The sequence below is a fragment of the Thermobia domestica genome, chromosome 5 (assembly GCF_964235325.1).
Source record: "Thermobia domestica chromosome 5, izTheDome1.hap1.1, whole genome shotgun sequence".
Taxonomy (NCBI): Eukaryota; Metazoa; Arthropoda; class Insecta; order Zygentoma; family Lepismatidae; genus Thermobia; species Thermobia domestica.
The window spans coordinates 16,662,624-16,689,137 of NC_137458.1; the positions used below are offsets into that span (position 1 = coordinate 16,662,624).

A 26,514-nucleotide genomic window follows, 5' to 3' on the forward strand; every position below is an offset into this window, starting at 1 on the left:
CCAGAAACGTGTTTCTCCAAACTGGCATAGGGTAGTGGTTAGGGTTCATGCCTCACAATTGGGAAGAGGTACCAGATTCGAATCCGATAGTCGGTTATCCTGCCCAGGGGCGTCATTTACAGGGGGCAGGGAAGGCAATTGCCCCCCCCCCTGAGTTTGAGTTTTATATACATTTTATCAATAGGATAGTATTGAATCAATGAAAGACGCGAAATTTTACTTGTATCAAAGGGTCTTGATCCCCCAAGCAAAATCTGAAATGACGCTCCTGATCCTGCCTAAGGTTCTCCCGGGTTTTTCCTTAATTTCGCCAGGTGAATATGGAGATGATAGCTTTAAAAGAGGTTCTGACTGAATTTCTTCCGCTTTCCCTTTCCATTACAGTACTAGTGCTTTAATTGAAATGAAATCTTTCAGCTTAATACCCCCGATTATGCTTTTTTAGACTAAGGGAGACGATGATTAAGGGAAGTGAATGCGATAATGGAAAAATTGGTTGAGTGATAATGAGGGAGGAAACAGAAGTACCCCCCGACAAAACATATACGCACAGTGTTTGTCCACCACAAAAGCTCATTTTGTGCAAGCTGGAATCAAACAGATAACGCCCACCACAAACTTACTTGGCCGCGGACCGAATCAGGGACCCCACACACTAGAGTTAAGTGGTTTGGCACCGAGCCACCGTGCCCATAATAATGTTTTGTTTGTTGATTGCAAAAGGTTCCAATGTTAATTACGCACTCTTCCCTGGCTTAGTAACTAGCACGGGCGTCTTTGGTAATTGTGGTTGCGGATTCAATTTCCAATTAGGGATGTGCACGAGACAAGATTGGAGACTGTCTCGTCTCGAAAAAGTGCTGTAAAAGTGATGTCTCGACTCGAAAAATGTATATTTTTCTATTGGAAGAGCTGTGTCTCGACTCGAATTTTGTCAGGAAAATTCTGTCTGGACTCGTCTCGTGCGCATTCCTATTTACAATGGGAAAGCCTTGGAACATATTATGGTGGTTCCGATTCTACTTTAAACTGAAAATTCACGTCTTATCTAGCCTCGATGCTGAACTCCAATCAACAAACTAACAAATGTAAATTGGTCTTGTAGGCTATACATCAAAATTGATAAATAAATAAATACATCCATACCTAGCAACCGCAAGTTAAAAGAAGAAGAAGAAGAAGAAGGCTCACCCTGACAAAATTACACAATAGTTTCTTAACTCCTTCGCCAAAAAGAAGACAATAGAAATTCTAGAAAAACAGCACTGAAAGATTATTGGAAGAACTTTGTATTTCACATTCCAGCACTTTTCACCATTTTCACTCACTGGACAAACAGCACCAATACAGACTCCCCACGAACTGAAAATGGTATGAATATTTTAGATAAATATTTTTTTGTCGAACCAAGCAAAAGAAGCGAATGAAAAACAGGGAAAAGAAGAAAAAGAAAAAAAGAGAGTTTTACAAGTTAAACAAAATTCCAGAAACAGTTTTTAATTTGTTTTATTGTAATCGGAAGACCTTGCCATCTAATTTGTGCCGTGTACATAAACAATAACTGGAAATTGGAACAAACAGTTATAAAGTCCAGAGAAACACTTTCCCCTTCATCGCCAGCAGAAAGTAGGAGCTGTTGGTGTGAAATACTCTATATTTTTGCTTTGCTTGAGTGATTTGTGTCGATTGCCCCGCGTTTGCCTTTCTCTGATTATAGACTGCTTCGAGGTCAGCAAATTCTATTAGCTTTAGACATATATTTGTATGTGTATGTGTATATATATATATATACGCTATATTATTTTGTTTCAATTAAGTCCAGGTGTTGTTTTGCAACTTCCAGACTCGATCGCTTAACCTTCGGGTTGTTTTCCTGTGGTTGTTCTCGTATTTACTTAAAAAACCTATTATTTGTATATACAAATGATCTCACCACTCTATGCTTGACTAACAGTGACAATGTACATGAATCTTGCTTGACCACTATCTAAGGTTAAATAGCAATTTGTTTGACTTAGATTGACTTCATGGCATCAGAAACAACAACTGTTCATCGCTGCAGAAACAAAAGCTTTGCTGTTAGAAACTATTTTATCTGTGTTTATCAAAATGAAATATTTGAGTTTAACGTCCCCGATTATGTCGTTTAGACTATTGGTGGAATGAGAAAATGGAAGGAAACGGGAGCACCTCAAGAAAACCCATGGACAGGAATCGAACCAGGGACCGGAATCGAACCAGGGACCTCACACGCCAGAGATAAGCTCTCTACTACTGAGCCACCATACCCCCTGTGCAGGGGCGGATCCAGGACGGACTGGGGGCGGGCGGTAGTAATACTGCTACTTAGAGCTACTTTTAAGAGCTCCAAACTTTTTATGGATGGGTTTATTTATATATAAAGTAAGAAAGTTTCCTCTTCTGGGGGGCGGCGATTGTCCCCCCTGGAATCGCCCTTGCCCCTGTGTTTATCAAGTACATCTTTAACTAAAACGTTAGTCCCCACGCGGGGGCACGGGGGCTCAGTGTAGAGCGCTTACCTCTGGTACCTGGGGTCCTTGGTTCGACCCCAGGCCAAATATGTTTATGGTGGACAACATCGGGTCCGTGGATTTTCTCGGGGTACTCCCGTTTTCTACCACATTCTCATTCCATCAAATTTCTATCATAATGCACATTACTTAATTATCCGTCTCCCTTAGCCTAAAGGGTTTAATCGTGAGACGTTAAACTGAAAGATTTCATTTCATTTCATTAGTGTACAAAGATGGTGGTTTAGTGCACTAGTTGCGCCCAAGAAAATATTTAAGGGGGACTTAGTTTTTCATTCAAAATGGTACGATAAATTGGAGAAAGTTAAATTTTGGGGAGGGGGAATAGTAAAATTGGGGGAATGATAAATTAAGGGGGTCAAGACGTTGGGGAGATGCGCTCCCCTGGCCTACAATCATGTTTATATTAGAGTCCCATCTAATCTTGTCTCACCCCCAGATCTCATTCTCAGCTATAATGCTACTTACATGTAGGGTAATCTTTCATGTCAATATGCAGTGATAATTTCAGACAATTTCTCAAATGGGAGATTCAAAACTTCGAGGATTAAAGTAGTACTGCAAAAATATTGGTAAATCTTGTTGAGCACGATCGAAGAATGGTCCCGAGAGGGAATTTTGCAGCAATTCTGAAGGGGGGTGGTGGTGATTTACTGGCTACATGTCATGCATACTTTTGTTCATTTAATTTTTTAGTTAGGTTTTTATTCTTAACTTTAGTTTGTTTAACGTTTTATTTAGCCCATGACTCCGGCGAAGTAAGTTGTTGTGGACAACATTGTGTTCGTGAGTTTTTTTCGGGGTTCTCTCATTTCCTCCCGCTTTCTGTTTTCACTTTCCACTCCTTCTTAAATCATCAATCACTTCCTTTAATCATCGTCTCCCTTAACCTAAAAAGAAAAATCATGGAATGTTATACTGAAATATTTCATTTAATTTCATTTTAGCCCACGATTTCTACCGGGGCTAACATAAGGAAGACTCCGAAGGTGATAGTAATGAACAGAATGGCAGAATTAAGAAAGTAGGAGGAAACGGGAGAAATTTGAATCTTTTAGTTTTACGTCCCACGCAATGCCGGAAGGGCTAAAGAAGACAGTAATGATGAGAAATAAATAAAATGGTGGAATGAACAAAGTGGGAGTACCTCGGGGAAACCCACGCACACGGTGTTTGTCCACCACAAAGTCCACTTGAAGCGAACTGGAATAGAACCAAGTACCCCTCACACAACAGAAGTGAGTGCTCCACCACTAAGCCACCACATATCCTGATTTAACCAGTATTCGATTTGGATACTTTAAGATGGAATGGTGCTTCTTGGTGAGAAGGGAGAAGAACCTGTTTGGAAATAATAATAATAATAATAATAATAATAATAATAATAATAATAATAATAATAATAATAATAATAATAATAATAACGTTTCCCTAGAAATTACTCCCTATAATCCTCTCTGAAATAGGTTGCCAACTCTGGAAATAACCGGCACCTCTCAAAATTCCCTAAGATATAGGTCTAAGTGGAAGTATCTTTGTTCTGACCCATCTATGGGAAGCAAATGTGCTATCGTGGGGAAAAGTGCATTAGCACTTGTATTCTGCATATCCTCAGTACATTCATTAATAAGCTTCATAGATATATTGTGCTATAAATGAGAAACTGAAATCGGCATTGAGCATTTTATTGTATTTACCAGTAACTGTCACTTCTTTAAAATTTAATCTTTACGTGACAATTTTGGATTTGGAAAAAGAAATTTATTCTTTAAACTTATAGCTAATTCAACTACAGGAAATTGTTTTAAGAAGTTCTTTTTCGCTCTCAATAAATGTTTAAAATTCTTTACAAGTAAATTTCAAATTTTCCTTGATACAGTTCGTGTAATATCTTTGAAATTATCTAAACAGATGAACAAAATATATTAATCTTTGATAGATGGTGAAACGTGACAGTTTTGGATTTACAGAATGAAAGTTACATTTTTAAATTTATACTTCGAACTAGATGAAATTGCTTGAAACTAGATACAAATTTGAAAAAAAAAATCGGTCATAAAGGAGTTGGTACGAAGTTCTTACCGGGTCACCGGCTTTACTCAAAAAAAATAAAATAAAATAAATAAATAATAATAATAAAAAAAAAAACAGAAACATTTCCGGCCACTTGGAAACTCTACTCTGAAGAGGGAGATTCTAGTTCACTGTCGCTTTAGGAAGTTAGAATGCTTGATACGGGTGAGTGTTGATTGACGTTTACAAGTTACTACCTGCATAATAAAGTGATACAATTCCTGTATGCGTTGTATCCCAAATACTAATTCTCAACCTATTGCTTGGAAATTTCCAGCTTGCTCTACACTTCTTGAACAAGACAAGAAACTGGGAAACCTACCCCGCTTCTACTGGTTGGCCACGTTAGGCCAATTGAGTTACTGTTACTGTTGTTCATGAGACAAGGAATACAGTTAGTTTCATCTCACCTCATACATTTTATAGATATTACGTCTCGTCTTGATTTTCGAACAATTATTTGTTATCGTTTCGTAAATTTATGAAATGAAATGTAATTTCCCAGCGAGGTTAAAAGAGACGGTGATGAAGAGAAATGAAGAAAGTGGGAGGAAACGGAAGAACCCCAAGACAACTCATGCACACGATGCATGTCCACCACAAAGCTCCCTTGGCGCGAGTTGGTATCGAACCAAGGACCCCATGCAACCAGAAGTGAATGCTCTACCACTGAGCCACCGTGACTTCTTCGTAAAGTTATGTACAAAATTTATGTCCCGATTTTCTTCTTAATTTCATCTAGAAATTGTCAGAATCCTTCCGCATCACAGGAGGTCCACAGAGGGTGAGTTATAACAACATTTAAACATACTTATTATTGGAGTTTATTGCTTAATGTTGCATATATTTAAACGTTGATAAATGCTTTTCATTATGTTCACACAATCACTTTGTCCAGGGCCGTGACTTGTAGGGGGACAGGAGGGGCAACTGCCCTCCAAGGAAGCTTCCCGCCGTTCCAGGGGAGCCCACTTTAAGACAAAATTTTCCTACTCCATATACGAAACGAACATGAAATTATAAATGAAGCATCAAACAGGTTCACTACATTACATAAACAAAACAGCACACAAAAGATAAATAAAACAAAAATGAGTCGTGGGCCCATTTCGGTAAAAAAAAAAAAAAAATGTCAACTATCTAAAAATAATATTTATTCGTATGGCTTTGAGATTTGTCAATATAGCCCCCTTAATTCATTTGTCATATATGGAACGGGCGCAGGGGCGTAACTAACCGCCCCGCAGACCTTGCTGTGCAGGAGAGCCCACAGGCTCCAGGGGGTCCACAAAGAGTCAAAGAAAGAAGGAAAGAAGGGGCCAATTTTCAAATTTTGCAACTTTTTCTAGGGGGCCCAAATAGGTCTATTAATGCTTCCCCCCTCCCAAAAAATCGTAATTACGGCGCTGACTTTGTCAATTTAAAGTTTTTATACTATGAATCACGTGATGTAAAACTAAAAACAGTATTTGAGATTTATAGCCTGGATGAATTTTTCTGTGCTCTCGTCTCGGATTTGATCATCTACTTTTAGTCTCGAATATCGTTTCGTTTTCGAAACGAGAATAGAAATTTTTCGTGTCGCGGCCAACACTAGTTACCATTCTATAAGAACGAAGGAGACAAGATGGCTCAGTACGAGACCGTTCATCTCTGACCCGAAAAGTCCTGGTTCCATCCCAGGTAATGTGACTTTATGGTTAATTACATCGTATTCGTTAGTTTTCTCGGATTTGTCCTGTTTTCTCTCAATTTTTCCATTATTTAAGTGTGTTCATAATCATTCGCTATTGTTAATTGTCCATTTGCTTCAGTGTTAAACCCATCGAGTATAATCGATTTAGGGATTTAGGATTTAGATTTCTGGGCTTTCGGCATCTAAGGCCATTTAGCCCTTCACGTTTTGAGGGATGACGTCTCTCGGCGAGCATACTACCCGGGGAAAGGGAAGGAAAAAAGAATTGGGGAAGAAAGGAAGCGGCCTGGGACCTATAAGTTAGGTACCACCCCGGCATTTGCCTGGTGTGAATGAGGAAAACCCAGGAAAACCTCATTCATGGTGGCTGGTCTATGAAATCGCTTTACACTTTTTCGACCGAGTGCTCCCACCGGGAATTGAACCCGGGATCGCTCACACCAGAGGCGAGAGCGGGGTATAATCGAGGCCCATAAAATTAAAAAAAGAAAGAAAGAAAACCTTTTGTTTTATTTTTCCTATAAGAACGACTAAAGTCCAAGATTCTGCAGGCTAAGTGGAATACTACAGGACATAATAGTTCAGCCCTGAGTGATAGGTCGACTTGTTGACAATCAAATTATTTTTCATTGTTTAGATCTCGTAAAGAATCACCTTGCCCTAGTGATTAGAGCGTTCGACTCACGTCTGCGTAGTCTCAGGTTCAATTCTGACGTCTACCCAGTGTCGTGAAGCAAACTGGAGAGTCACGTGAAAAAAAAGTGACGCCCATTAGCAAGGGCGTCGATTTCCCCGTAAATTTGGGGGGGGGGGCATTCAGATGCGAAAGGTATATATATATATATATATATATATATATATATATATATATATATATATATATATATATATATATATATATATATATATATGAAGATTTTAAGACAAATTGCATTCAAATTATGCCAAATATTGTATATTAATAAATACATTAGGGGGCCCCCATGAGCTTTCGGAGGCCCTGGTCCCCCAGGATAAGCGCCCTTGCCCATTAGATCTAGGAAAGCTCCTAATACGTCTTTTAGAGACAAAAAAGATACGCCTTCAGGCCCATAAGGGCTGTCGTGCTAGTTGTGGTTGAATCTCCTAAACTTTGTCCTATACGAAATCTAGGGATGCGCACGAGTCGAGTCGAGACAGAATTTTCCTGAGAAAATTCGAGTCGAGACACAGTTCTTCCAATAGAAAAATATACGTTTTTCGAGTCGAGACATCATATTTACAGTACATTTTCGAGATGGGACAGCCTCAAATCTTGTCTCGTGCGCATTCCTAACGAACACTATATACACTATATATATATATATATATATATATATATATATATATATATATATATATATATATATATATATATATATATATATATATATATATATATATATATATATATATATATATATTGAATCTTCTCTGTTTCACACAGGTTGTACTTTCTTACCTCAGTGCACTCAACAAAAGAGCTTTCTGAAAAGTCTAACCGCAGCCACCTAACTTGACTAGAGCTCTCTGGTTTTTCCAAATCCAAACCACTGTATGCTTTGAAATTTCAAGGCGCTCTTACTGCGAATCGAACATACCAGAACCCATGCACCAAAATGCAAGCGCAATAGTTGCTAGACCGCCGGCAGAGGCGGATCTAGAGGGTTAAAACTGGGGAGGGGGGCAGTCAGACCCCAGACTATGATAGGTATATGATGAGTTTACTATAAACTTTCAAAAATATATACATAATAGCTTAAATTATTTCTGTCACAGAAAAAACTGGGAGGCGGCCTAGGTCCCCCGGCCTAGATCCGCCACTGACCGACGGAGAGGTCAAGAAAGAAATACAAGAGAGTTGAAAGAAGATTCTTAATTTTTGTCCAGAATGCTTTATGAAATCAGGGATATTGGGTACGAAATGTCAAGAGACTGAAGCACTGTCCTCTACCGGATGATATCAGAATCTCCGTGACTTTTACTTTTGTAATGGACTAATGGTTACGCTTTGTAAATGACGTGCAAAAAATGTTTCAGCAAAAAAATAACAAACAAGAAATGTCGTAAGAACTGAATGACGGAAAGTAAAAGTGACTAAAATGTTTTCAATTTTATATATATATCAAAGAGATAGAGAAAAAACATTAAATTTCATGTAGTAAAAAACTCTGCTGAAGACATCAAATAGGATCGGATGATTCCATGTATGGATATTCGAGGAGAATTTTGCGTTGTTACTACTTATCCTTGTGTTATAGGCAACCAACATTTTTTTGCTACTGTGTAAGTTGCATAGAATCTAGGGAATATTGAAGATTTTAAACGGGATAAGGATAGCCACTTTTACCGTAAAGATATTAACAGATTGAATCCATTAACGAACTCGGCCCAGATAATAATATTACAATAAGAAAAGCTACTTATCCTTGTATTTTAGGCAACCAACATTTCTGTGCCACTTGACAGGTTGCATAGAAGCTAGGGAAAGTTTTAGACTTTTAATGGAATATGTACAGTCACCATTAAAAATCACCGTTCCTTGTGGAGATGTTAAAAGATTGAATTAATTAATAAACTCAACGGTGATGATCGCTCTACTCGTATTTTAAGAAACCAATTCCAAATTTGCTTTAGTTCAAGAATTACCGTGTGGAGTAAAGGACGGACGTGCTAACACTAATCTTGACTACCATTGCGAGATCCTAATAATCGAACTAATTTAGAGTATAATTTATTCACAAAACATTATGGTTTGTAATGTGAATAAATTAGCTGTTATATGTTCATACTACCTTACATGGGTACAACTTAAGTAACAGTTATTCATGTTTGATATGTATATAATCACAGCCCTTTAGGGACGAAGATGCCTGTGGACACTACCAAAAACCCGAGATATGAACTATTACTCACCAGGCCCACAACCAGCTACAGAGGATTGGGGGGCCATGAATATATTGGGGGGGGGGCAAGTCATTAAAATTCTCTCACAAGTAGCTAAATTGTGTTTTTTGTATTAATAATTAAAACATATTGTGTTAAGGTCTGGAGGGGTCACGAAAAGTTTAGGGGGGCCATCCCCCTAGTCCCCGTCTGGTTGCGGACCTGTTACTCACTAGTCAAACTAGAACGAAGATGCCTGTGGCCAGTAACGTTTAAACCGGGATCTGAACCATTATTCAGACTGGGACAAAGATGTCTGTGGACAAGACCGCTTAAACCGATATCTGAACCATTACTCAAACTGGGACGAAGATGCCTGTGGCAACTACCGCTTAAACTGAGATCTGAACTATTATACTCAAAACTCGGACGAAGATGCCTATGAGCATACCGCTTAAACCGGAATTTGAACCATTACTAAGACTACCGCTTAAACCTGGATCTTAACCATTACTCACACTGGTACGAAGATGCCTGTGGGCACCACCGCTTAAACCAAAATCTCAACCATTACTTAAACTTGGACGAAGATGTCTGTGGGCACTACCACTTAAACCGGGATCTGAAGAATTACTCAGACTATCATAGACTAAACTTCTAACATAGATCGAGCTTGGAATCAATAAGCACATGCGTTTGCCATAGGCTGCGAAGGGTGTCACATTAGGTAAGAAGTTTGTTTGTTGGTTTATTGATGCTGAAAATCCTTTTTCAGCACGAAGCCTATATGAGACGTGGACCTACAGTTTAATGTGGATTCCGAATTACCGTAATGGGTTCAAATTCACAGGTTGTCCTACCGAAAATCGAACCTTTGACCTGTGCACAAAAGCAAGCGCGCTACTAAAAAGACCAATGGGGAGAGCTTCTATTATTATTATTATTATTATTATTATTATTATTATTATTATTATTATTATTATTATTATTATTATTATTATCCTTTATAAATTTTAGTGCCTATTTTTAGGCACTAGAATAATGTCTTTAATTAATCCATTAAAGAAGTACCAATAAAGCTTTTTCCTTCGTTTTTTCTGTTTTTGTTTTTTCAAGCCTAGGGTGTGATGACGTCATAACTTTAAAAAGTATTTTTTTGTTATGCCTACTTTTATTATTTTTGGCGGGCTTACTTTTTCACCTAGAAGATTGAAATTTTGTACACACATTTAGTACACCCTTACTATTTTTTTTAGTTGATTTTGAGATCTGTGCATTAGCACACGAGGGTCCAGAGGGGATCGAAATATGAAAGAAATCAGAAAATCCTGATTTCTCTAAATATTTCCCGCCTAAGGGACACGATAGGAAAATGTGAATGGCGCCGTTTGAAAGGATGTTCTATTCTGAAGAGAATAAGGTGCGAACCATAATCTTAGGATAAATAGGGATGATACTATAGCTGCTTGACTGAAAGTCTATAATTTACCTTTATAAAGCCAAATTTATAAAAGGTTATTATTATTATTATTATTATTATTATTATTATTATTATTATTATTATTATTATTATTATTATTATTATTATTATTAAATTTCGCTATGTAGGTGTTTGTTGATTTGTGATACCGGTACTTTTCTTCTTTTAAACACTTTTTTCTGCCATCTACTTTCATCTTCCTTGAGATGATTTTAAGTTAATGACGAACTTTAAACTAATGACTTGGAATCCAACCATCAAACAGTTTCTTTTGTCTCAATGTTATTTTAGAAAAATGATAATCTTATATAAAGAGGTTGAAGGACGGCCAAAATCATCTACCATGACATAAAAAAAAGTGAAAAAAAATCTCACAATTCATTGACATTCCTTCCATGTACGAAACGTCTCAAGTGAAATGAAAAAGACGGGATGCATGCCTTTCGCGTTCCGGACGTCGCTCTTTGATAGACATATATCACGTGGAAGAAGCAGTTATACACATTGTATTATTATTATAGTACTTGGAAGGATCTGTGTCAATGTTACAGATCGACCATGCTGCAACTATTACGTGCACACAATGTGTATATACTGTTTCAGTATGAATGGAATATTAAACCATTTTTTTTTTCATATCAGTGTATGACTTGTTCCAGAAACCGAGTCAAACTGATTACTTTTTCTGGGTGAGCCATGAATTATTCAATAAATATTATATAATAAAATAATATAATAGAACTGGTAATGAACGTTTAAGTTTGATCGTGCGACTAAAATATCCACTTCTATAAAATAAAATAAAAATCACTGATACAAAATGGTGAAAATTCCCTTAATGAGACTTCTGACTTGAGATCGAAGCAGTGATGAAGAGGATATCCAGTACTGTGTCGTTTGGAGGCAAGCGGGGCGACGACCCTGGGCGCCAAAGTAATGGAGCGTAAAATTCGGGAGGAAAAAATTATATATATAATGGAAGGAAAAAGTAATAAAAAGTGCTCAAAATCAAGGAAAAGCAGGGTTTATTTTTGAAAATTTTCTTAGACTTCAGGCCAATCATGGCGGCGCTTCGCGGCTGGTCTGTTGACCTCACTCGTATGTACGGGGGTGGGGGTGGGGGCGCCCCGGGCTCAAATTTTCCATGGCATGGCACTGAGGATATCGCAAGAAAAAATAATGATACCCTTAGTTTTGTTTTCATCATTGGTCCCCAACTTCATTTACCTAGCGCTAGTCTTGTCATTTGAATCATTTTATGGTTGAATTTAGTCATATTTATACGGCGTTTAGATGGTAAAAAGGCTTTATAACGACCCGATTTCCTTAGAGTTTGTTTTCATTAATTTTATTTAATTATTGCCTGAACTAGACAAATAGTGTTATAATTTAATATTTTGCAATGTTAAATAATTTTCATGTTTCTGGTGTGCTGATATTTAATAAGAATTGGATTCTATAGACTATTAATTTAGTGCCAATTTTGTTCTTCTTCTCCTTTTAATTATGATTTAGTATAAAAAGAGTACGCAAAAAAAAGTTTGAGATTTCCTTAACCCTGCAATGCATAGCGGGACAGATATCGGCCATATTGGCAAATAATATGTGCTTTCCTACATAACGGTATGTGGTTGTTAATGCATGTTGAATCAGATTGGGAAATTCGATGTACCGGCACTTCCGTTACTCATTTTTGTTTATAATTGCATTTTTTTTTCATAAAAATAAAAAATCATGCAATTGTAAGGTTAAAATATTTTCCACAGGATAATTGCAGTTGTTAACTTGGATTATTTAGCACAAAGAACACTAGAAAATATTAATTAAGTGTGCTTAGGTCATAATTTGTTAATAAAAATTTTAACTAAATTTTATTTTGCCTTATTAACCGACACATATAGTAAAATGAACAGTTCCAGCTAAGTTTCTTGTGTCTATTTCCTTTTGATCAACTAGTAATTGTCACTTTCTTTAACATATCATGCTCAACTGAATATTCGAAATCCAGGACAAAATTTATGAATGCTCAAGCGGAGGTATTATGTAAGGAGTAATACCAAATGAGTTGTGATGTGTAACACATGAATAATGTTATAAGCCTAATCGTTGCTGTAGAGCAAATATAACGTATTATTACTATTATTTAATTTTAATAACCATATATTAAAACTAGTTTGCTTATTACAAACTAAATACAATAGTTATTTAAAAAGTAGTTCACAGGATTCCAAGACAACATGATACGTAATCAAATGCAGTTAAGTTCGCTCATCTAGTCGCTGCCTTAACTTAGATTTTGGGGCAAATGATATTCTGGCAACGCTGTAATTTCTATGGATGGCAACAATGAAAAGTCTTCAGGCACGTATTTCCTGTTGTAGAATAACATTATCTATGATTGTGGTAAGTTGCATTTCATTATCTCCTTTCCCTTATGAAAAACAATGAAAGGAAAAATAGTAAATTTTGTATTAATTTTAGTGTCAGGCTCTTAAATCCGGAGCCGCCCTTCGTTGCGTACGCCACTGGACTGGTTACTTTTATGAAGTAATTAGTCCTTCCGTTCTATATTGTGAAAAATAATTTAAAAAAAAAACATCGTGACTGTGGCGTGAAGTGTAAATATGTGAAAATGCGATAACTTCTTTCTGTACCGGACTCTTAAAAAAAAAAAAAAAAAAAAAAAATCCCATCTGCAATTAAATAAGACTTCGGAGGCTATTTCACTTACAAACAAAAGACGGTTGCAAAACCTGACAATTATGTGAGAAAATAACTTCTCGATACGAATCGTTTGATCATAATCAAGAAACATTTTTTACTATAAGGTCTAGCCGTTTCATGCTACGCCTTCCCCGCCTTTAAGTCGGTTTTGATATATCAGTATAATACATTATAATCACACATACATACGTATATACCAGTATATACATACAGAGGACTGAAATTAACTTTCTCATAGTGGATTGACGTCAAGTACTAATTTTCCATCCTTGTAAGTACGAAATATTCAAGATACAGATCTTGAGCTTGCTTTTGTAAACGAGGTTTTCTTTCTTCTACTGAGTAAAAAATATAATAAATTGCAAGCAAAACCCATTTAAGTTCTAATAAAAGTCTTATCCACACTTTGAAGCTTACGTAACATGTTTTTTTTTTTTTCCTAACAACCGCAGTGGACAATACACCACGAAAACATTGTAAACAATAACAATAATAATACTAAAAAAACTTTATTAATTGTGTCAAATCGTGGTAAAAATATAGCAACAAGCATAAATATCTTGTTATCACCTGAAATTGTTCCACAATCTCACCCACGTTGTCTTATTACGTTTTAAAAACAATATTACAAAATAGATGTATAAGCCATTATTATTACATTTTTACTGCTAAGATTTCTACCACCCACGCGCAGTCACGCAGACAAAAATCACTATCATCATTGTCATAGGTATTCTGCCATTATTGGCAAGTCAATTGCCTCAACGGTAAGAAGCTTCTATGCTCTACGGTCTTCCGCTAGCCTCTTCGTCTTTACGTACGATTTTTCCATTTTCATATCGTACATCAAATGTAGCCTCCTTCGTCCTCTCCCACTCTTTCCTGTCACCATACCCTCAAGCACGTCCCTCATAATGCAGTTCCTTCTTAGCTAGTTTGTCCTTCTCTTATCAATAATAGAATATCTAAAACTGTTATTTTCTCCACTACCATTTTTAACGACCTCTTATTCGTTTTTTGCTCGACCCAACTAATTCTGTCCATTTTTCTCAATACCCACATTTCGAAGACTTTCAGTCGTTTTTCACCATTTTTGCGTAATGTCCATTTTTCTGATCCATACAGTACAACACTCCACACGAAGCATTTTATAAGTATTTTTCTCAACCCTTTATTTAAGGTCCCACAAAATATTATTTTCTTCCTCCTAAAGGCTTCTTTCGCCATTCCTATCCTTGCTTTTATTTCACGTTCACACTTCATATAATCACTAATAATACTACCAAGGTATCGAAAACTAGTCACTTGTTCTATTTGCTCCCTTCCCACTTTTCTATTTAACACTGATTGCTTCGTTCCAATCATCATGTCTTTTGTTTCTCACATTCATTTTCATCTAATACTCTTCATAACCTTTCTTCAACCTTTCCTCAACATTTTATTGGTTTTCTTTTTCAGATTCTGCAAGAAACGCATCTGGAAACTGTATATATGTAATCATTCTATCTCCTACCGAAATTCTGTCTTTGTTATATTGGTTCTTTTTTAACTTTCTCTTCTAGATAGATGTTAAATAATGTATGTGAGAGACAGCATCCCTGTCGAGCTCAACTTCTAATTTATCTTTCCTCTGTCATTTTCTCCCCTGATGTTTATAATAGAAGTCCTGACTAACTGATGCAGGGCCTAGACCAAACTGCTGACGCTAGAAACTTGAAATTCGACCGGCATATATTACTATTTGTGACATAAGATTTATGTTAACGCATTTCACACGCATATTGTTGACATTGCTAAAAGATTCAGAAATTTGAGAGTGACAAGAAATGTCTGAAATTTTGTTAGAGAGCATATGATTGAGAGCATTAATCATTACGAACCAGGTGTTTTTTTCTCTATCCTCTATAGCAGTAGCCTAATGTATGAATGATGAGATTCGAATGTAAAATTGATAGTATTGCAGTGACACTAGCCGTAATTGGATTATCCAGCGAAAGTTATAGTTGTGATATAATGGTTTTAAAAAACTGTCCTCGGCCTTTTAAAAAAATGGTAGTTTTAGTGTGGTAGACAGAAGGAACTTGTTGAACACAGTTACCCGAACACCCTAAATGAAGGTTTTTACCGAAATATTCCAGCTGGAAGATGGTGTCTCTCCCTATTACGGTTATAATCAATTTTGTCTCTCCCTATTACGGTTATAATCAATGATGAAATAGGTGACGAAGTCTTTGATCTGTGACCGAGAAAGCTCAATTTTAATCAGACTCATGACAAGGTCTAATGCGGTGACACGGACAGACTCGTGATCCGGTTTGATGCGGTGACATGGAGAGACCTATAATCCGGTCTGGTGTGTAATGACATAAACAAACTCGTGACCCGGCCTCAAGCGGTGATATGAACAGGTCCATAACCCGGTCGGATGTGGTGACACGGACAGACTCGCGACCCGGTCTGATGCGATGCCATGGATAGATTCGTGACCCGGTCTGATGTGGTGTCACGGACACACTCATGACCCGGTCTTATGCAGTGCTACGGACCGACTCGCGACTCGGTCTGATGCAGTGATACGGACAGACTCGCGACTCGGTCTGATGCGGGATACGGACAGACTCGTGACTTAGGCAGATCTGGTGTGACTTGTGACCCGGAGACGACGAAACATCAGTATATACATGAAGAGTTTGTGTGAGGCTGCTAACGTACTTCTAACAAACACTATTCTCCCCTCTGTGTTTCTCTCTCTCTCTCTCTCTTCTCACGAAATCTGTAATTTGCTTTCTTCTTTGAGTGCACCTATGTGTCAAAGCATTGCACTGACAGATATGTACAACACTTAGCAGAGTATAAACGCGTAAGAATCACACAAAACATAAAACTACATATTTTTCTTTGAGAGATCGTCAAAGTGTAATCGAGCAAATGTGTAAAAGTTATTGTGTAGAATATAAAAGATGCCACTGAACACAAGCAGAGTTTTGTTAAATCTTTTTGTATAGTCATGTTCAAAAACCACTGTATTATGTATCAATATGGGAAGATGAATAATCATGAAATTATACTGTTTAAGACACGGTACCTTGATTAAGAAATATCACACCAGGAACCGAACAAATCAATGTTGGAAGTCAAGCAATGAACTTCATTAGCCAACTATAAAATTCTGCAGTAATATTATAGAGACGATATTTCGGCTGTTTTCCGAATCGCGGGGGCTGTTCAGGTCAAATTGGATATGAGAAGCGAGACCCCAACCGATTGATTACCGGTTGGAGGTGCTTGCCTCGAATACAAACTCGAGAAGTGAGTTGGATCTCTCAGATTTTGTTTTACATATCCTTGATACTGATAATGCGACGTCAAATTCCAACTAATCAGTTGAAACGGTTACACAGATTGTGTTTCGAGAAGAAGTTTCCTGCAGAGGTAGTTATAATGTCAAGTTTCAATGAAATAATTGACACGGTCATCAGAACGACTCCCAAAATAATTTTAAGTTCTTTTCCCTTCAGAAAAAAGAGTGCCAGAAGTTATGTCTCAAGTCAGACGTGCACCCAGACAAGTTTTGTGCAAGGATCCAAATAATTTCTCTCTCTTTTTCTTTTTCTTTTCTTTCTTTTCTTTTCTTTTCTTTTCTTTTTTTTTTTTTTGGAGGGAAGGGGTTGAATACGTCTATGTAACATTACATCTGTGTTATTGTGCACCCGAAAAGATGATAAGTAACTGTTAATTAGTGCCATCTATATTTTTAGAGAAAACAATAGAACTAGAAACTTATTTTTGTAAGAAAAGAAAGAGTACAGATGAGGCATAAGATCAAGTCTTTTAGCTTGGATCAATGATTTTTCTGTTAAACAAATGTAGTTCTGTTCAGAGACTGTACACATGTTAATCGAGTTACGAAATTGTGGGATGCGCCCGTGTATCAAACTTCTCCTATCATGCTAACACACCAGGCCCGTAGCCAACCCAAAAATGTAGGGGGGGCCGGCTGAAGTTAGGGGGGGCCCGATCCAACCATATGATAGTTCATCACCATATTATAGTTCTTTTGCAAGCCTACTGTAAAACTTTTAAGGGCCCAGCTAAAATTTAGGGGGGGCCGGTCCCCCCTAGACTCCTCTGGATACGGGCCTGTAACACACTCGTACAAGTTACACATTCAGCCAGAGGCTGGCAATATTGGAATAATTTAACAATATAATTCTTGTGGGTATATTATCTGACTTTTATTTATTTATTTATTTATTTATTTTTTTACCTCAGCCTGTATTACATTGTTTCATGCATAACTTGTTTCAATAATATCTGTTATCAATAATAATCTTACTCATTACGAAGAGAAAATGTTTTTTTTAAAAAATCAGTACAATTCGCTGTAAATGAAGAGCGGAGCCATATATCTTTCCTTCAACTGATCTAAAGTTGAGATATTTCATAATGTATTCATATATGAATTATTTCTTTATTCATATGAAATCATTCATATATATATTATTTTGAACTGGATTTAGTTCTACCGCAATATTACCCCAACACTCGGGTAGATTACAAAATAAAAATAAATTTCATATATATATATATATATATATATATATATATATATATATATATATATATATATATATATATATATATATCTTCCTTAACGTTTTACGAGCGACGCTAACACTGTTATTCTGTTTTATGATATAGGAAGTTAAAACCCATTCTGTTACACATCCGTTTGCGATTCTTTTACTCATGCATGTGGAAGCAGTATTTTAAACTAACTGCACACATTTTCACTTTTATATATATACACACACACATATGCTCACAGAACGATACATAAACACACCTTACTGCCCCCTTTTTTTATTTCTTTATTTAACACAATCAGAAAATACGTAGGCCTGTTCTAGTGATGACCGGAGAAGGACATTCTATCGTATATGGCAGTTTCCTTTACTATTGGATTTTCGCTTTGGGTTCCCACAAACACCCACTTTAATTATTTTATTTCTTTATATTTTGCTTCAGTTGTAATATGTAAATAAAAGCATGTAGTGCTTCATTTGGGAAAAATATTTTTATTTTTATTTTTTATTTGAAGGTGCAAAGACGTCAACTACTTGAAAGTAAAAAGTTTCGTGTAGTTACGGTAGTAAATAGTACTAAAATTGGACAATATGTTGGAAAAGATTGTGGAACTTTTCGGATTGTATCTATTACTTTACAAAGAAATACTTTATCTCAGAAGAAAAATATTTATGCAGGGAACATGTAACTAAATAAATTAATTATAATAATATAAACAATAGTGGCCTATCTACCATGTAACCCTTCATAAGAAAAGAATTACACACTTATACACATTTCAATACCTCATATGCTCTATTTCAAAGTAATTTAAATGACAACTAGCTGAACCTGCGCTCTCTAGTGCATCATACACATGTCAGCATCAATTTCCTGGTCATTCCTCACAATATCTGTACACGTTCTTTTACAGACACAAGTGAAGGACGTCTTGATAAAGTCGGTATCATAAAGGGGAGATTTTTCAATATCTCGCACCGTTTGAAAGAATTGAGCCTACTTCCGGTTGGAGTTTCTAATTCATGTATGATCCGCGTTTTCTTTCTTCTTGCATGCAGTATGTAATAAGCAAACATATTACACACAGAATTAATTATAATATCAGTAATATATGGTGTTCATTGGGCAAAACACTCCAAACAATAAAGATTCATCTTAGACTGGAGAAATGCTTATACTTCGTTTTTCATTATTATTTGGATATGAAACAAACGCCTGAGAGATATACAACCCTGTACAAAACTATGTTATGTTGGAATGTATAACTCGTAGGATATGATGCGTTACTTTTTTAAAATTTCACAATTCCAGTGTACCCCTAAAAATGTAATACAGAAATAACGGCCATCTTTTTAAATATTCAATTATAACTGAACAATCTACACAAAATTTGTAAATGACCACTGAAAACGGTACATTTCTAGCACTTGTGGCTTTCGAGATCTCATTGTCGAAAGGATTGGAGACAAACATATAAACTTTTCTTTGCAGATAAACATATAAACCTAGCATTTTAATATATAGACAACAGTCAATAGCACCCACCCCTGTGCTTTTGGCTTCCTAACCCCTGTTGTGCCTCCGCTCACTCTATTCCCAAAGTTCGTGAGATACTAAACAATATTCTCTCGCAGAAGCATACTTAGTAAATTGGAAAGTCGCTAATGAAAGAAAGAATTTTTAAAGTAGTACTAGAAGATAATTTGTCTGTTTTTTTTTTTTTTTTTAAGTACGTCATTAAATAGTGGCACCCGCATTCATTATTTGGATCAGCATGGTGTGTATAGAGGAAAAAGGAAAAGTCTCTAATAGAATAAACTTTTTAAAAGCTGTAGAAGATGATTATGTTTGTAACTAACGAGTTTAGTTGATTGCTGCTAAGAATTGTTTGCTGTTATAAAATGTAATCGATACAAATTTAACAACTAACTTTCTTGGGACAATTGCCAACCACGAGAAGCTGGAGTCGGCAGACAGCACAACAACAAGTCTGTAACACAGCGGTTATCTCATAGATTCCCAACACCAAAGACAACCAGCTTATATCCTGGCTGTGGCTGTAATACAACGGAGAGAACTTCAACATGAAAGGATAATTTTTAGTGAGTTTGGTTTACCAAAAGTAGTTTATAGAATTGAACCACTTACTGCAGAAAGCAAACATGGCCACATTTCCTAATGTTGGCAGGAGAGGTAAGAAAAACTATATTTACGATATTTCTACCATAACATGAAAATTAAAGGCGTCGCGATGCCCATTGTTATTAAGCGGACAAGTGTCATTTCGGTGCTAGACGATCAAATGACTTATAACAAACCATTATCGTCATAAAAAAAGAAATATTGTGTAAATGTTGAACATGTTTGCTTTCTGCAGTAAGTAGTTCAATTACATACTCTGTCAGTCCGTATGCTGTCAGAGGCGTCAATTGCAAAGGGCAAGGGATTATTCCTCCGCCGAGTTTGTGAAACACAATTTTTAATAAACTGTGTACCAATATAACTAACTCTATGGCCTATGGAACCCGGAGGTTCAATGCAGCGTTCACGAAAGCTCTCCACTGACTTCTATCTTTAGCCAACTGAATCCAGTTTCTATTTTATATTCCTACTTCTGCGAGATCCACCTTAATATTGTCTTCCCACCTGCGCCTAGGTTTTCCTAATGGTTGTTTTCCGATTGATCTTCCAGTTAAGACTTTGAAAGCGTTATTACTTTCTTTCATACTAATAAAAAATCTGAAACTCTTAAGTCAGTGGACAACTTTGCCTCACCCCCTTCCTCTTGCCAAATCTGAATTGTCCGTCTGTCCGCCCGTGAAATCTTTTAGTTTAACGTCCCATGATTATGCTCTTTAAGTTAAGTGCTAAGGTTTGGTTGAAACTGTAGATCTTTCTGTAAAATTCTTGTTACGCTTTCCCTAGGAACTGCAAAAGGACTGTCTCACAGCCTCAATATTCTCAAACGTACGGACCACTTTTAGGTGGGCCAGATGATTTCTTTTTTTCAACGCTGAACCCGTTGTTCGGTAATTCTCGACCCTCTACAAGATAGACATTCGAATAAGAGGATTTTCAGTACGTTTAAGAGCAAACTTTAAGCAGAAAACTCTTTGCACTGTAATCACAGAAGTGATGCTTTTTTTTTTTTATGACTACATACGCGCGATGAATTCCTAACCAAACCATTATGACAACAGAAATTGACACGACAACCCACACTACTCACGCCCCTCCACTGACAGCGCCACAGAGTGAGAGGTTTTATTGAGTATTATTTACAACAATTATATTGTCAATTATTGTGTCATTTCAACACACAACAGAACAGATTATTTACAAATTGTTTTCGATACAATTTTATCTTTTTGAATAAGCAACAAGTCTACAATACTTTTATTCTAAAAATGTGGGGCGTTCAATTGGGTCACCCTGTATTAAATTTATATAAATGCAAATTCATTTTGAGAAAGCAAGGACATTTAACTGCACCTTGAAGAAATATCAGTAAAATGACATCTTTGAAATTTCAATTCATTTCGAACAAAATAGAAAAATAATTCCCTTTATAAACCAATGGGTTAAAAGAACGAAGATGGCCTAGATAAATGGTATTGGACATTGTTAATAATTTAATATAGCTTCCCAATTGCTTCATAATATTGTGCTAACACTGAAAATGTGTCTCCAAACCAGTGATGCCAACTCGTGGGGAAAAATCCCATATTGTGGGATTTTCTTGACGATTTCTTGAAATGGGATAAAAAGAATCTTCGTAAAAATGACAGGATTTATAGGATTTTTCACATACCTATTCCATTAACACCAAGGAAATTGTCTATGAGCGAGTAGATAAATGAGTCTTCAGTAAATGTGAAATCGATGTTAATTGCATGCTTTTCTAACTATAAAATACATGTTAGTGTTAAAGTGATATATACAGTGACTTGTGAATCTGAAAAAGAAAAGCACCAAATTTACAAAATGTACCTATTTTCATGAGCAGTTTCAACTGTCTCTTTCAATTAAAGAAAATATGTGTTCATAAGCTGTTTGATAAACATAGACAATCGGAATTTTTGGATAAATGACTTATATACCTCTACATTAATTTCATTGCTCATATATTCAAAGTTCTGAAATTTTTATATTAGTATAGCGTAGGAAGCTCAGGAGCAAAATAGGAATTTCCACCTCTCGAAATGGGCTTTTTTAAATAATGTTTCAGGTTGGCATCACTGCTCTGAACTCTAAAAAAAAATGTACTCACCTGGCTACTATGTTTGATAGTATAGGCGGCCCCATAGTGGGTGCAGTGGGTGCAACTGCACCCACATTAACTTCGATTTTCAGATTTCCTACAATAATCTTTGAATGTTGTATATTTCTTGTTTTCTATGTTTGGATATATTTGAGTGACTTCTAAGTCTCTTATAAGTTACTTGCTGTTGTACCGTGTTTTTCTATTTTTTTTAAAGTAAAACTTTGGGATTATTTTTGAGATCTTAAGGCTCAATAGTGCAGAACATTCTGGCAACAATGTTAGGATGTGTTGTCCCATCCTAGCCTGCACCCAGATTACCAAAATCCTGACACCGACTATGTTTGATTGTAAAGTTTCTATTTGCCGATGCTCAAAATGAAATTCCTATTTACTTAGTTTTCTGTTACGCGACTTGTACAAGTACTTCTTGCTTAAGTTGCGTTTGCCACGGAATAATTTGGAAATTCCAAGTGTTTGACCTTGAAAATCACCTAATTGAAGACAAGAAAATAAGTGCATCAAGTAGCCTATCATATAACGTCAAGTATTGTTAAATGCATTACAAAGCCGAGCAAAAGCTATCATGTGCACAAGTTATGTAGGCTAATAAGGAAGAATTTTACAATGATATTTCCTAGAGCTCTACTCTAAAAACCAGTAAGTGTCCGTCACTACGCGTGTGTGGTTACTTTACAGTTTACACAATGCCATAATCTTGGTTACAAAAGTACTTGGGAGAAAAAAAAAGGGACACTTGAGTTTCAGCTTCGGTGATTCTACCGTTTATAGCGCGCTTTTGTGGATTTTTATTTTTTTATTGCCTTCAAACATGGTCCTCCAAAGTACGTATAGTATATACTCTGCAGTAGGTTTGTATTTCTTTTTTAAACTTCTTATTCCCGCATGAGCGCTCTTTTTCACGCACTTAAAACGAACTTCCTGCTACTCTAAATTGCCAACAAGCGAATCATTTCAGAAAGACGAAACGATATTCAAACAAAGCACTGCTTTTACTTTCAATATTGAGTGAGAAATTCCGTTGCTTAAATGACGTGATTGTTACGTCAGTTTTTCCACATTAAAAAATATACACAAAATGAGTACATGTAAGTATGTTATTTCGATAAGAATTTCCCATATGATTAAAAGCCATTTATATTATGTTTCTCCAGATTATATAGAAAAACGTAATGGTACATATTACTTCTACAAAGAACGGTGGTGATACTATCTCAATAATATGCTCTGCTACTATTTCAAAACATTTCTTGCTACAATGTATCTTAACGTTTTCATGACATGCTCCATTTTCTTCTTCAAATGAGAGCATTTATATTCAAAGATTGCAGCGACAAATCCACATAGTTCTCATTTTAATTTGTTAGACAGTTGTTGCGTTAACAGATAAAAACTTTATATGTATAGCTTTTTTTAAAAAAAAAAAAATCAGTAATAATCTTCACTTTCATCCACTTCAACACCAATTATTTTACACTGTAGGCTGCAATTTCTGTTCACTAGTTACTTTATGGTTATAAATAATACATAAATATGAAAGATTAAAGATACCTTTGTAGAAGATAATGATGTAATAATATATTATGTTAATAATCAGAACAAATTAGAAATATCTGAGCACAATGTATGAGATATAATTAGCAGGTTGCAAATTATCTGTACAATTATAGGTAAATATTAGAAAATGTTCATGTTTCAAGTTATTTAAGAGTATTTTGTTAACTGTTAAATGGACTTACTATATGACGCCTCTCAGAGAAGCGTCATCTTTATTCAGCGCCGAAACTTAAGAATTTTTCCTGGAGAGTGAAGCATTAATATTTGGTCCCTGCTAGAAAAATACGAAATATTTATTTATTTCTAGACTCAACAGGCTACGTAACCCAATTACAGTGTCCATTACATGTATTAAGCAATTATAACATATTCATACTTTCATATTATAATACACTTATAGTTATAATGTGGTTGTAATATAATTAATATTCTTTCATATCCATTCTTTCTTATTACATTACAAAGAGCTGCTCTGAATTGACTTAAGCTGTTAATATTAATATCCAAATCTATTCAGTATATATTATTAACTATTGTGGGTTGTACACAGTCTCCATACTGATGACCTCTTGTTTCCATTTGTGTGTAATCTGCCGTAGTAAAAGAAATAGAAATTTTCAAGACAAGTTACATTTATAGGAGTACGTATTTTAAAATCTTGAAGTAAATCGGTGCAGTCGATTTTTATTATTAAATAACTTATATAGAAACAACATATGTTGCGTCATTCGTCGCTATTCCAGACTTAATGTAATTGACTATTGTATGTCTTCGGATATATTTATATCTCCCAATATGCCAAGTACCTTAAATATTTACTCTGAACTTTTTCGATGTTATTTATGTTTCTTGGTTGTGTATTCAACTTTGATGCAAGCGTAGTGCTCATATAGCTTTCGGATAACGGTAATACTAGTAAACTCTTTACTGATCTTGATAAATCCAAGGTTTCTGTACGCCTGGTCAATCATGTGGTTTATGTGATTGTTCAATGTTAAATTTCTGTCATACACCATCCCTAAATCCCTGACAGTGTCCGGGGTCGGTAAAGTGATATCATTCATGTTACACGAAAATTTCTGAGAAATTTTGCGATTTGTAAAGGACATTACATTGCATTAGTTAGTAATGAAAACACTAATCCTAATAACGAAAGCAAATGTCTAGGTCTGTAAGTCACACACTAATCCTAATAATAACGTCACGATTATAGATACCAGTGCTTGCCTGCATAACGAAGTAATTGAATAATTGCATTAATGTGGTAAGAGTTTGGGGTGATTTGTGTGCACTCACCCCAACAAATATAAAACAGACTCAACAAATATAAATTTGAAAACAATTAGAAATTTAAATTAAGCACGATTTTTTACTTATAGAAACATTATGTTTCTAAGTGGCTATGTTTGTGACTTAATACCTCTTGAACCATCCGACCGATCTAGATCGAGAATGATCGATATTAGTGTCTAATCCATAGTTTTCGGGGTCGTTGGGATAAACAGTGACACTTTGGATGCCGTTGAAATTCAAATTCAGCCCACAATAGTGATATTTAATTTTTACTGTCATTTTTACCAAACACATGACGTAAGTATTAAATATCACATTTAGAGCTTTTATTTCAATCCAGTGTAGCGGTAATCAGTGCTAGTATATATATATATATATATATATATATATATATATATATATATATATATATATATCAGGGATGCAAATAAGTGGGTGAGTGGTTATTTGCATCCCTGATATAAACAAATTATTTTGTTACGTACTACCTTAAATTTATTTATTGAATTTCTCTTTGTAATTGCACTTTTAGTTCATTACTTTTAAATATGACTTGCAAAGGATGGTGAAAAAAATTACATGTGTCGAAACTGATTTATGTTTAACTTAAAAATTCTTTATCTGTAAAAACTGCTTTGTAATTCTGTCTTTGAATTTGTTTCCACGTACCGAAATCAACTACCTTTTGCAAAGCCATCGTATAAGTTCATGCATTGGCAAACATGATTATGAAAGTATATTTCTGAAGGTACACGTACTTACTATTTTCACCATAAGTGCAGTAAATGCATAACCTCATCATTAGTCAAAATACAATACAACTTGAAACCTCTAAGTAATGGCTTTGAGACATTAAACTTTATATAGGCTATAATAGAACTTTTTTCCTAAGTGGTTTTGCTATACGTAATTCATTTGCTCTCATGTCTTATTTAAATATAGCTAAATGTATTGCACGTTTTCAGTACACGGCAGACAATTCCCTGGAGAAAGCCACGAAAGAATGCATGACGTAAAAATAAAGTATCTATAAAGACACTGTGCCTAGATCACAGTTGCATTCAAGGTCGTAGCATCGTCAACTAACAAACTGACACAAAGAATTTATATAAATACATAAATGCACACTTATACTCTGTAACGAACTTTATTTTTAAGGATAGTTGGGGTGTTTTTTCTGCATATCTTACGTTAGTAGGATCCATGTTACAAAACGTCATGCATTCTTTTTTTTAATCGCAGAATTTACTGGAGCAGAAGCAATACAAGATTTCTGTACGCTAAAGATTAAAATCCAATTTAATTAAAAATTCCAACTGTTTATATTTCACGAATTTCTGTGTTTATTTTGAGTTTTCGCACTAAC

The 26,514-nt window shown here is 35.6% G+C and overlaps 1 protein-coding gene across 3 annotated transcripts in view; it reads right to left on the bottom strand.

Moving 5' to 3' along the window:
* LOC145685746 (uncharacterized) overlaps positions 1-26,514 on the bottom strand; it is a 172,132-nt gene that overhangs the window by 126,715 nt on the left and 18,903 nt on the right. The window contains exon 1 of one of the 3 annotated variants that reach the window (XM_081758244.1): positions 1,192-1,351. The exons of the other annotated variants lie outside the window; for them this stretch is intronic. The gene's annotated coding sequence lies outside the window, so the exon portion shown is untranslated. Of the gene's footprint in view, positions 1-1,191; positions 1,352-26,514 lie in introns of those variants that run through there. 3 annotated transcript variants of the gene reach the window in all.